This window comes from Elephantulus edwardii, unplaced genomic scaffold, assembly GCF_000299155.1.
Source record: "Elephantulus edwardii isolate Elephantulus edwardi_28Jun2011 unplaced genomic scaffold, EleEdw1.0 scaffold00471, whole genome shotgun sequence".
Lineage (NCBI taxonomy): Eukaryota > Metazoa > Chordata > Mammalia > Macroscelidea > Macroscelididae > Elephantulus > Elephantulus edwardii.
This window is the reverse complement of record NW_006400221.1, coordinates 116,324-126,533: the sequence shown is the minus strand read 5'-3', so window position 1 is coordinate 126,533 and position 10,210 is coordinate 116,324. Positions and strand designations below refer to the sequence as shown.

The window sequence follows — 10,210 nt, the reverse complement described above, 5'->3', positions numbered from 1 at the left end:
GGATTGATTCAGTGACTGGAGTAATCGGGATGGGTGTGTCAGAGGCAATGTGATTGGCACAGGATAGAGCAGGGTTTGGGGCTGTTGTTTATAGGGTCGCTGTTAGTCGCAAGTGACTCGGCGGCACATAACAACAACAACAGATTCCAAATGCAGATGACACAACCTTGCTAGCTGGAAGTGAGGAAGACTTGAAACACTTGCTCTAGAAGATCAACCAATACAGCCTTCAATACATATTTCATATCAATGTCAAGAAAACCAAAATCCTCACGCCGGCAATAATAGGCAACTTCATGATCGATTAAGTAAAGATTGCAACTGTCAACACCTTAATTTTACTTGGTTCCACAATCAAGAAACTTGGTAGAAGAGGTTGTGGCACTAGAGACATTATTACCAATCACAAATGAATCTTGGCAGAAAGCAAAGGGTACTAGAGGAATGTCCATCTGTATTTCATTGACTAAGTAAAGACATTTGACTGTGTGGATCACAACAAATTGTGGCTAACTTTGAGGAAAATGGGAATCCTAGAATACTTGATTCCTATTCTTGAATTAGGAAGCAGTCTTCAGAACAGAGCAGGGAAACACTGCACAGTTCAAAATCAGAAAAGGATGCATCCTGTCTCCATACATTTTCAATGTATATGCAGAACAGATCTTTCGGGAAGTAGGGCTTTATGAGGAGGAGTGTGGCATCAAGATAGGAGGAAGACTCATCAACAACCTACATAATGCAGATGACACAACCTTGCTTACTGAAATTGAAGAAGACCTGAAGCACTTGCTGCAGAAATTCAAGGACTATAGTCTTCAGTATGTATTGAAGCTCAACATCAAGAAGACAAAGATTCTCACCACTAAGCCAATTGAAAGCACCATGATAGATGGAGAAGAGGTTGAGGTTGTTAACAATTACAGCTTGCTCTGCCCCACATTCAACACTCTTAACACCAGCAGTCAGGAAATAAAAAAATGAATTGCACTAGGAAAATCTTCTGTCAGAGACCTCTCCAGAGTGCTGAAAAGCAATGATAACAGACTAAGGTGTTTCTATTCTATTCCAGTCCATGGTCTTTGCAATTACTTGTTATGCTTCAGAGAGCTGGACAATGACTAAGGATGAAAGAAGAATTGATGTCTTCACGTTGTGGTGCTGGAGAGGAGTCTTGAACATACCATGGACTGCCAAGGGGGAGAAAAAAGTCTGTCTTTGAGAGAGTGTTTCTCCTTGGAGGTTGGGATTTTTTTTTCATAATTATTTTTTGTATTGTTAACTTTTTTACCTTGTCTGCTAATTTATTTACAAAATTTGAATACATTGTTTTCAAGAACAAATTCTTTCCATTTCTCACCCAAAAAATTGTACAACCCCATGAGTAATCCTCCCCTCCCCTTGGACATCCTCACCCCTTTGCTTCCAACCTCTCCCACCCCTCTTGGATCCTTATTCTACAACACTGCTTTTATATAATATTTATCCTTGTAGAACTGAGTTAGATCACTCAGGATAATGTTCTCCAGGCCCTCCCAAGTTAGGTAATAATTTACAAAGTCATTGTTCCTGTGTGCTGCATAGTATTCCATTGTATAAATGAACTATAATTTTTCAATCCATTCATTTGTGATTGGACATTTAGGCTATTTCCATGTTCTTGCAATGGTGAATAATTCTACTATGAACATTGGTGTACAAATCTCCATATGTACCTCAGTTCTTATTTTCTCAGGGTATATTCTAAAGATGCAAGGATTTTTAAGCTCTTTCTCATGTATATTGGGCACATGTCCAGGATAGACCAGTCTTTGGAGAAGGATATCATCTTATAAGTGTGGAGGGACAGTGCAGGAGAGGAAGATGACCACAGATGAAATGAATAAATACAGTAAATAGGGCAATTGGTGTTGGTGTGTCAGAATAAGTGAGACTGGCTCAGAACAGGGTAGACTTCAGAGCTGCATTACATAGGGTCACTATGGGTCACAGGTGACTCGATGGCGCATACAACAACAACCAGCAGTCAGGTGATCAAGAGATTATTCCTCTGAATAAGTCTGTAGTCAGGGACCTCTTCAAAGTATCAAGAAGCAATGATGTCAATTTGAGGATTACAGTGTACTTGATTCCATCTTTTCAGTGACTTGCTGTCTGTCTGAAAACTAAGGTACATCTGATTCAGGCCATAGTCTTTCTGATTACTTGCTATGCCTCTGAAAGCTAGATAATTGCTGCTATCTGTTTGCCAGCGACAAACAGCGACACCCTGATGGGGGTAAGCATGACGGAGATACACCACTCCAGGAGCCATTCAGAGAGTCAATCAGCTCAACTTTATTGGAGGCTGCAGTGCACTTCCATAGGAATAAGTAAACAGGAAGACAGGAAGACAGGGTGGGCTTGCAGACGTGCGACATGTGGATTGGGTAGGATACCACAACCTCATGTGGATTACTCCCAGCTCAACAGATGTGGCAGTCATCTTTCCAGGTGGTGAGCTTTCTCAAGCTGGTGTGGCCAAACTCAGGAGAGCTTTCTCTGTCCCATATTAAAGGCCATTGGGAGGCTTGCACTTATAGGGAACTAGGTGATCTGTCCTGGCCAGAGGCCCTCCGTTCCTCCCAACATTTCTCAACAGATAATGAATAAGGATGGCAGAAAAAGAATTGACATTTTTGAGCTATGGTGTTGGAGAAGAGCACTGAACATCCCATGGACAGATAAGAGAACAGATATGTGCTGGAGAAGGTACAGCCAGAGTGCTCGTTGGAGGTAAGAATGATAAGGCTTTACCTCACATACTTTGGATATATTCCTAGAAGGTGCTATTCCTTGGAGAGGGACATGAGGCTGGAAAGGGTGAAGGGTCAGCAAAGGAGAAGATGATCCTCAGCTAGGTGGATTGACACAGTGTGTACTGCCATAGGCTCTTGTGTGTCAGGAAGTGTGAGGATGGCACAGGATAGAACAAAGTTTAGATCTTTTGTTCTTGGTGTCACTATGAGTCGTACTCAACTAGACAACACCTAACAGCAGCAACAACAATGACAACACGTGGCCATTGCTCTTTTTGCACTTGGAAAAGGTGCAGCCAGAGTGCTCCTTGGAGGCAAATCTTTGTCTCACATATTTTGAGAATGTTTCTAGAAGAGGTTATTCTTTGGAGAGGGACATCATGCTTGCAAAGATGGAGAGACAGTGAAGGAGAAGACCCTCAGCCAGGTGGATTAACAGTGACTGTGGTGATGGTATCGAGTGTGTCAGAGATTGTGAGGATGGCACAAGACAGATGTTGTTGTTGTTGTTGTTGTTGTTATGTGCCGTCGAGTCGCTTGCGACTCATAGCGACCCTATGTGCAACAGCCCTAAACTCCGCTCTGTTCTGTGCCAATCGCACTGTCTCCGACACTCCCATCCCAATTATCCCAGTCACTGAATCAATCCACCTCATAGAGGGCCTTCCTCTCCTGTGCTGTCCCTCCACCCTCCCAAGCATGATGTCCCTCTCTAAGGACCGGTCTCTCCTCACAACATGTCCAAAGTATGTTAGACGGAGCCTCAGAATCCTTGTCTCCAAGGAGCCACCTGGTTTAACCCTTTCCAGGACAAATCTTTGTTTTCCTAGCTGAAAGCTGGGGAGCTTAGAGGCCACTCTCAGACCCTCCCATCTTCCCAGGTAATTGAAGACGCAAAAATCACGCGACATTTGTTCCGGCATTCGTTCTGGCCAAGAAAAGCCTATCTACACACCAGTTCTACAGGATGCATCACCTTTGCTTGGGAAACATTACGACTAAACTTCAGAGACATTGATCTCAACCTAAGGAACTACTATCAGCTGATGTGTTTGGAATCACAGAAGCCATGGAAGCTTCATATATAAATTATTGGATGGAGGGCTGGTCAAAGGGAGATAGATGTGAAGGGAGGGGGTAGAAGTGGATGGGTATCCTGGTGGATGGTGGAGCAGGGAAATAAGTGGGTAAAGACGTGTGTGAGAAAGGCAGGGACAACACTGACACTAAAGTTAACTCCGCAATAAGGGATATACCTTTAACTTGCTGGTCTGTCTGATACTTCTCTAAATCTGAACATTCACATTAAGACAGACTAGGAAGAAGGATTGGACATCCACTTCTGAAATAGCAGGCCTCTGAAAACAACCTATGTACAAGACAGATAGGACAGTGTTAAGATCTGTTGTTCATGATTGTGCTATGAGTCGTACTTGACTCAATGGTATCTAACAACAATAATAACACAGATTTCACATAAGCACAATGAAGTGTCTTGGATAATCCTGTCTTCTCAGAATTATCTATAATTTTTTAAGATCCACACAATCAAATTCTGTTGCATAGTCAACAAAATGCAAGTAAACATCTTTCTGGTGTTCTCTGCTTTCAACCAAGATGTCAACAATAAAGTCAATAATAAAGTCAATAAAGTCAACAATAATATCCTTTGTTCCTTGGCATTTCCTATCTCCAGCTTGACTTCCTAGCAATTCACTGTGGAGTTTCAGTTCTTTCTGCTTAATAGTCAGTAATATTTCACTTACATGTGATACAATGATTGTTGTTGTGGTGGGTTTTTGGGGTTTTTTTTTCTGTGTTGAATCTACTACAATTCATATGCACAATACTACAACCCTATGCACAATAGCTCTGAATCTTGCTCTATCCTGAGCCAATATCACTATCTCTGACACATCTACCCTTATTGTCCCAGTTATTGTGTCAATCCATCTCATCCACGGTCTTCCTTTCTTGTGCTGTTTCTCAACCCTTCCAAGCATGATATCCTTTTCCAAAGACTGGCCTCTACTAGTTGCCTGCTCAATGTATGTGAGATGCTGTCTCAAAATCCTTGCCTCCGAATTAGAATTTTGTAAATAAACTAGTAGAAAAATTTTGCAAGTGGCCAATAAGAAAAAAAAAATTTAAAAAAATCCTAGCCTCCAAGGAGAAACTTGGTTCGCCCTCTTCAAGACAGACCTGTTAGCTCTCTTGGCAGTCCATGGTATGTTCAGTATTTTTCTTCAGTATCACAACTCAAAGGCATCAATTCTTCTTTTGTCATCCTTGGTCATTGTCCAGCTCTCTGATGCATAGCAAGTAATTGTGAAGATCATGGCCTGGATCTGGTTTGCCTTAGACTCTAGACTGACATCCTTATTCTGCAGCACTCTGGGGAGGTCTCTTACAGCAGATTTTCCTAATGCAGTTAGTCTTTTGATTCCCTTACTGCTTGTGCCAAGAATGTTGATTGTGGAACCAAACAAGCCGAAATTGTTAACAACCTCAATCTCTTCTCAATCGATCATGATGCTGTCAATGAGCCCATACTCTATTGGATCTCCTTTTTGGAATGGATCTTTTTAGATATTTTCAGGTCAGTTGGCCAACTAGCTACCTTTCAAATTTCTTGTTATGGTCTAGTAAACATATATTGAGCTGCATCTATTTGCTAAAACCCCTCAATTGGATGGTGCATTGTGCTTAAAGCAGATGCAGCATTTGAAGACAAATTGTCTTGGAGGAATCAAGGTGGGGCCTGGGCTTAGTGCCACCACAGCCACATCTATTGAGGAGTGGCAGAGATAGTTCCAGGAGTACCTGGCAGCCAAGGGCAAGCTGATGTGCCAAAATACCAAATCTTATCTAAGAGCTAACAATTGTTGTTGTTATGTGGTATCGAGTCGCTTGTGACTCATAACGACCCTATGCCCTATACCTGCTAAATCTACTAGACCAAAAAAGAACATTACCAATCATGTTTCTGTGCCTGTCAAAACTACAAGTCCCATTGGGCTTAAACTCCAGCCTAGACCTACCGATAACCCTGGGACCCAGAAACCAAAGGTAGAGTCACCAAAACTTCTCAGCAAAACTTCAGGATATTTTTATTCTAACCTAAATTGTAAACCTTCCAGGAGAAACTAACAGCTGCTGAAAACTGGATCATCCACTGTAAGAGAACCACCAAGAAAACCTGTTGGGTCGCTTCACAGGTAAGAATTGAAAACAACAAAGAAGACAAATCACAAAAAAAAGACTAAAGGTATAGACTATGGAGAATTCTCAGGTTGAACATAAAAACTTGGATCACTTAGCAAAGTAAATAAGCGAAGAGAACTTGCTCCAAACCTTATCAGACTCTAAGAGGAAGCCAGCTCCTATTTTGTACTGTAAGCAAGGCAAATAAGACTAACTCTCATAATCCAGTCATCAGCACTCTGGCTCCTAAACAGACCTTGAGCAAACCTTTTATTAACAGTGCTATACTGAAAGACAGAGCTAAAAAACAATGTTTTAGAAAAGCGTAAATCAAGATTCTACCAATTAAATCATTGCAACTCAGTAGAGGAGCAGATCTTACAAGACTAGGAGAAAAATCTCCAATGATAGTTCCCTGCCAGGTTGTTAAGACCCACAGTAGGAGCCTTGCATCAAAGAAACCAGTGACCAAAGATCAGCATATAAATGTTAACAGGTACATTGCAGCCACGCCTTGTTCAAGTACAAAAAAACTGAACATACCAAACCCTGGACCCGTACCACACTTTGCTTTAGGGGGAAATTAACAAAAGACATCCAAACGTTAAGCAAGACCACAAGTCTCGACATCATGTGTTCAGTAAAATTAAAAAGTTATAAACCAGAAACCTTAAGAGAATGCTGTCAATTCTAATTCAGTAATTCGAAGGACATCTACCATAAGAGCTAATAAGACCACAAGGAATGAATGCAACAGCGTTCAACAAAAAGCACAAACTTCGGACTCTAAGTTGTAAAAGATTCTTTCCCAAAAACATTTTATGGATAAGATAGTTGGGCTCACCATGACTGGAAGAGTCCCAAATGGGGGCCAGACTAACCCAGGTATTAACAAAAAGGTAGTAGAGGACCGAAGGAAACAACTGGGACAATGGACGAAGGCTAAGGGGAGAATCTATAAACGGCCTCCTATGGAACTGAAAGCCAAAAAAAAGTAATAGAGAAAATGAATATGTCCTTCTGGAAAAAACAAGAGGAAATAAGGAATGCTGAACTTGAACTGTCCAATAAAATTAACAATATCCTGGCAGAACATCTATAGTTCATTGAAGAGGGTATGTTGTCTAGTGAAATGTTTGCCATATTGTCCAGTATTCCTGAGGCTGAAAAATCTGCTAAATTCTGGATTTGTAATACAAAGTTGTTGGCACAGAAAGATACTTTTGGTGTTACCAGGCTGTATGAAGAGACCCTTAAAAATGGGATAGTGCTGATTCTAGATTTGCAGGAAGTTATTATAAATATTTTGCAAGACCAAAATTGGAAAACAGAAAGATGTACCTATGGCTCTTCCATTGCTAAAGAGCTGATCAAACATAAGGAATTTTTAAAAATATGGAATCAGAAGTGCTGCATAGTATTCCACTGTGCGGATGTAATACAATTTCTTAATCCATTCAGTTGTGCTTGGACATTTGGACTGTTTCCATGTTCTTACACTGGTGAATTATGCTGCTATGAACACTCTCATGAGTACAAATACTTCATAAGACCATTATTGTAAAAAATGAAAGGAAAACTAGTAAAACATGTATGGAGATTCAAGGGAGGAAGGGGTGGGAGCAGAGGGATAAGGATGCGTAGGGGTAAAATCACAGAGTTGCACAATTTGGTGAATGGAAGGAGGGGATAAAGAAAATGGGAAAAATCTGGCAGGGATCTGGAAAGTCCAGTGGTGATTAATTTTATAAAACATAATGATTAGGAATGATTGTATGAAACATACATATGAATGAAGAATAATGTGAAACACAATGTATGTGAACTTTGTAAGCAAGCCAACATAAAAGAATTTTTTTAAAAAAAAGTAGTTTGTACATCTAGGACTTCTTTATTCAGTACCATCATACACTACTTCCTGAAAATTCTTTTTGGTACAGTGACTATGTATATTATACCCATAATCTTCTGATGCTTCTTGCATGTAGAATTTAATATTTTCCCCATAGAGTCCTTCAGTACTACAACTAAAGGCTTGAATTTTTCCCTCAGTTCTTTCAGCTTGAGAAATGAAGTGGTGTCAATAAAGTCTGGATCAGTTCCTGGTTAACGAACTTCATGTGCAACCACTACACTTTTGTCAGTGGAGACTTGCTAGGACTTTCAGATTAAGACAAACCAGAAGTAAAAATCACTCACAGATGGCTTTAGATGCCAATGAAGATGTCTGTCAATATTCTGACTAAGATATGTAGGCCTAAGTAAAACCCTGACTACAATGTAGAAGGCAGAGAAAGTGAGAGATAAGTTAAGTTCACAAAAGTAGGCGGAGGTGCATCAGGGAGGGAACATTTCTAAGGTAAATATGAAGACTACAGAAGCTGGTTGAATAAATCGATGGCAGAGAGTGACAAACAGGAGTCCATTTATTTAAAGCCTTATCATTGGCATTTCAAAGGCTATTTTGCATGTCTCTTCCTTTGGGAACATTGAGAAGAATGGAACTCTCAGAATAATTAATTGTGCTCATGCAAAACCTGTACCTAGAAGACCAGGAAGCTTTTGTCCAAACAGGGAAGAAAAATAATGCATAGTTTAATTTTTTTTAATTGTGTGTCAGACCTGTATCCTTTCTCTAAATCTATTTAATCTCTATAGCAAACAAATAATTCAAACATTTGACCTTTATGAAGAAGAATCAGGATTGGAGGAAGACTCATTAACAACCTATGTTATTCAGATACACAACCTTGCTTGCTGAAAAGTGAGGAGAATTTGAAGTGCTGCAAAAGATCAAGGACTACAACCTTCAGTATTGATTACATTTCAATATTATGAAAACAAAAATACTCACCGCTGGGCCAATAGGCAATATCATGATAGATGGAGAAAAATGATAAATTGTCAATGATTTCATCTTACTTAGACCCACAATCAACAACTTTGATACCAGAAGTCAAGAAATCAAAAGATGAGTTGTACTCTGAAAGCTGCAGCCTGGGACCTCTCCAAGTGCTAGAGAGTGAGGATGTTAGTTTGAAAGCTAAGATGCACCTGATGCAAGCCTTGGTCTTTCCAATTACTTGTTATGCATCTGAGAGTTGGACAGTGAATAAAGATGACAGAAGAATAACCTACGCCTTTGAATTGTGATGTTGAAAAAAAAGCACTAAATATACCATGAACTTCCAAAAGAACAGACAAATGGTCAGAATGCTGCTGAAAGGGAAGGATGGTGAAACTTCATCTCACATACTTTGGGTAGATCGCTAGGAGAGAAGCATCATGCTCAGAATAGTATAGGGTCAGCCCAAGATGGATTGACACAATGACTGTAGTAGTAGTGGGCTCTAGTGTGGCAGAGATAAAGATGACACAAGTTAGGGTAGCTTTCAGATCTGGTGTTCATAGGGTCACTAAGAGTCATATTTGACTCAAAGCACGTAACAACAACTTCCTTTGGGAAACTATCTTACCCATCTCATTTCTACTAATAAAGTTGGTATCTTTTTCTGAACTCCACAACCCCTGTCTTCCATGTGGCAAGAAGAGGGGTGTAGGGTAGGGGCTCAGACTTGTACATACTGAGGGAGCTCAGAAGGGGTGAAAGATTGCTGAGGGCACACATAGAAGTTAGAAGCTAGGTAGCAGTTAAAGAATGATAGGATTTCTCAAAGCCCAAGGGAATATGTGTTCCATAGGTATTCTCTTGCAGTTATGGAGGTCAGATATCTGGAAAAGATTTAACTAGATGAAAACCACAGAGGCCACAAGCCAGTACTCCATCTGGGGTTCTAGAGAATTTTTTTTTTCCATTTCCAGTTGTTGCAGCAACATCCTTGCATTTTTCACTCATGACTACTTCCTTCATCTTTAGAGAAAACACCATTCACCATTTTACAGTTTCTCTCCCTTTGTCTTCCTATTCCCCTTTCATTTTATAAAGACCTTTGTGATAATGTGTTCTCATTCAGATAATCCAGGATAATTTTCCCATATTTAGATCATCACTATCATCATACCTGAAAGCCTCTCTTTCCATATAATGCTTCCTTAGTTTCCAGAAATTTGACATCCTAAAGGATCATTATTCACAGTCTCCACATGATTGTTACCTGTTCTATTACAACTGAATCTCACCTCTCTACCTCATATGTTATTCAGACATCCCTCTTACTGTCACCACGTCTCAGCCAGAACTGGAGTAA

The 10,210-nt window shown here is 40.2% G+C and overlaps 1 pseudogene; it reads left to right on the top strand.

Annotated features, from left to right (window-relative positions):
- LOC102865676 overlaps positions 1-10,210 on the top strand; it is a 33,665-nt pseudogene extending 23,455 nt beyond the window's left edge.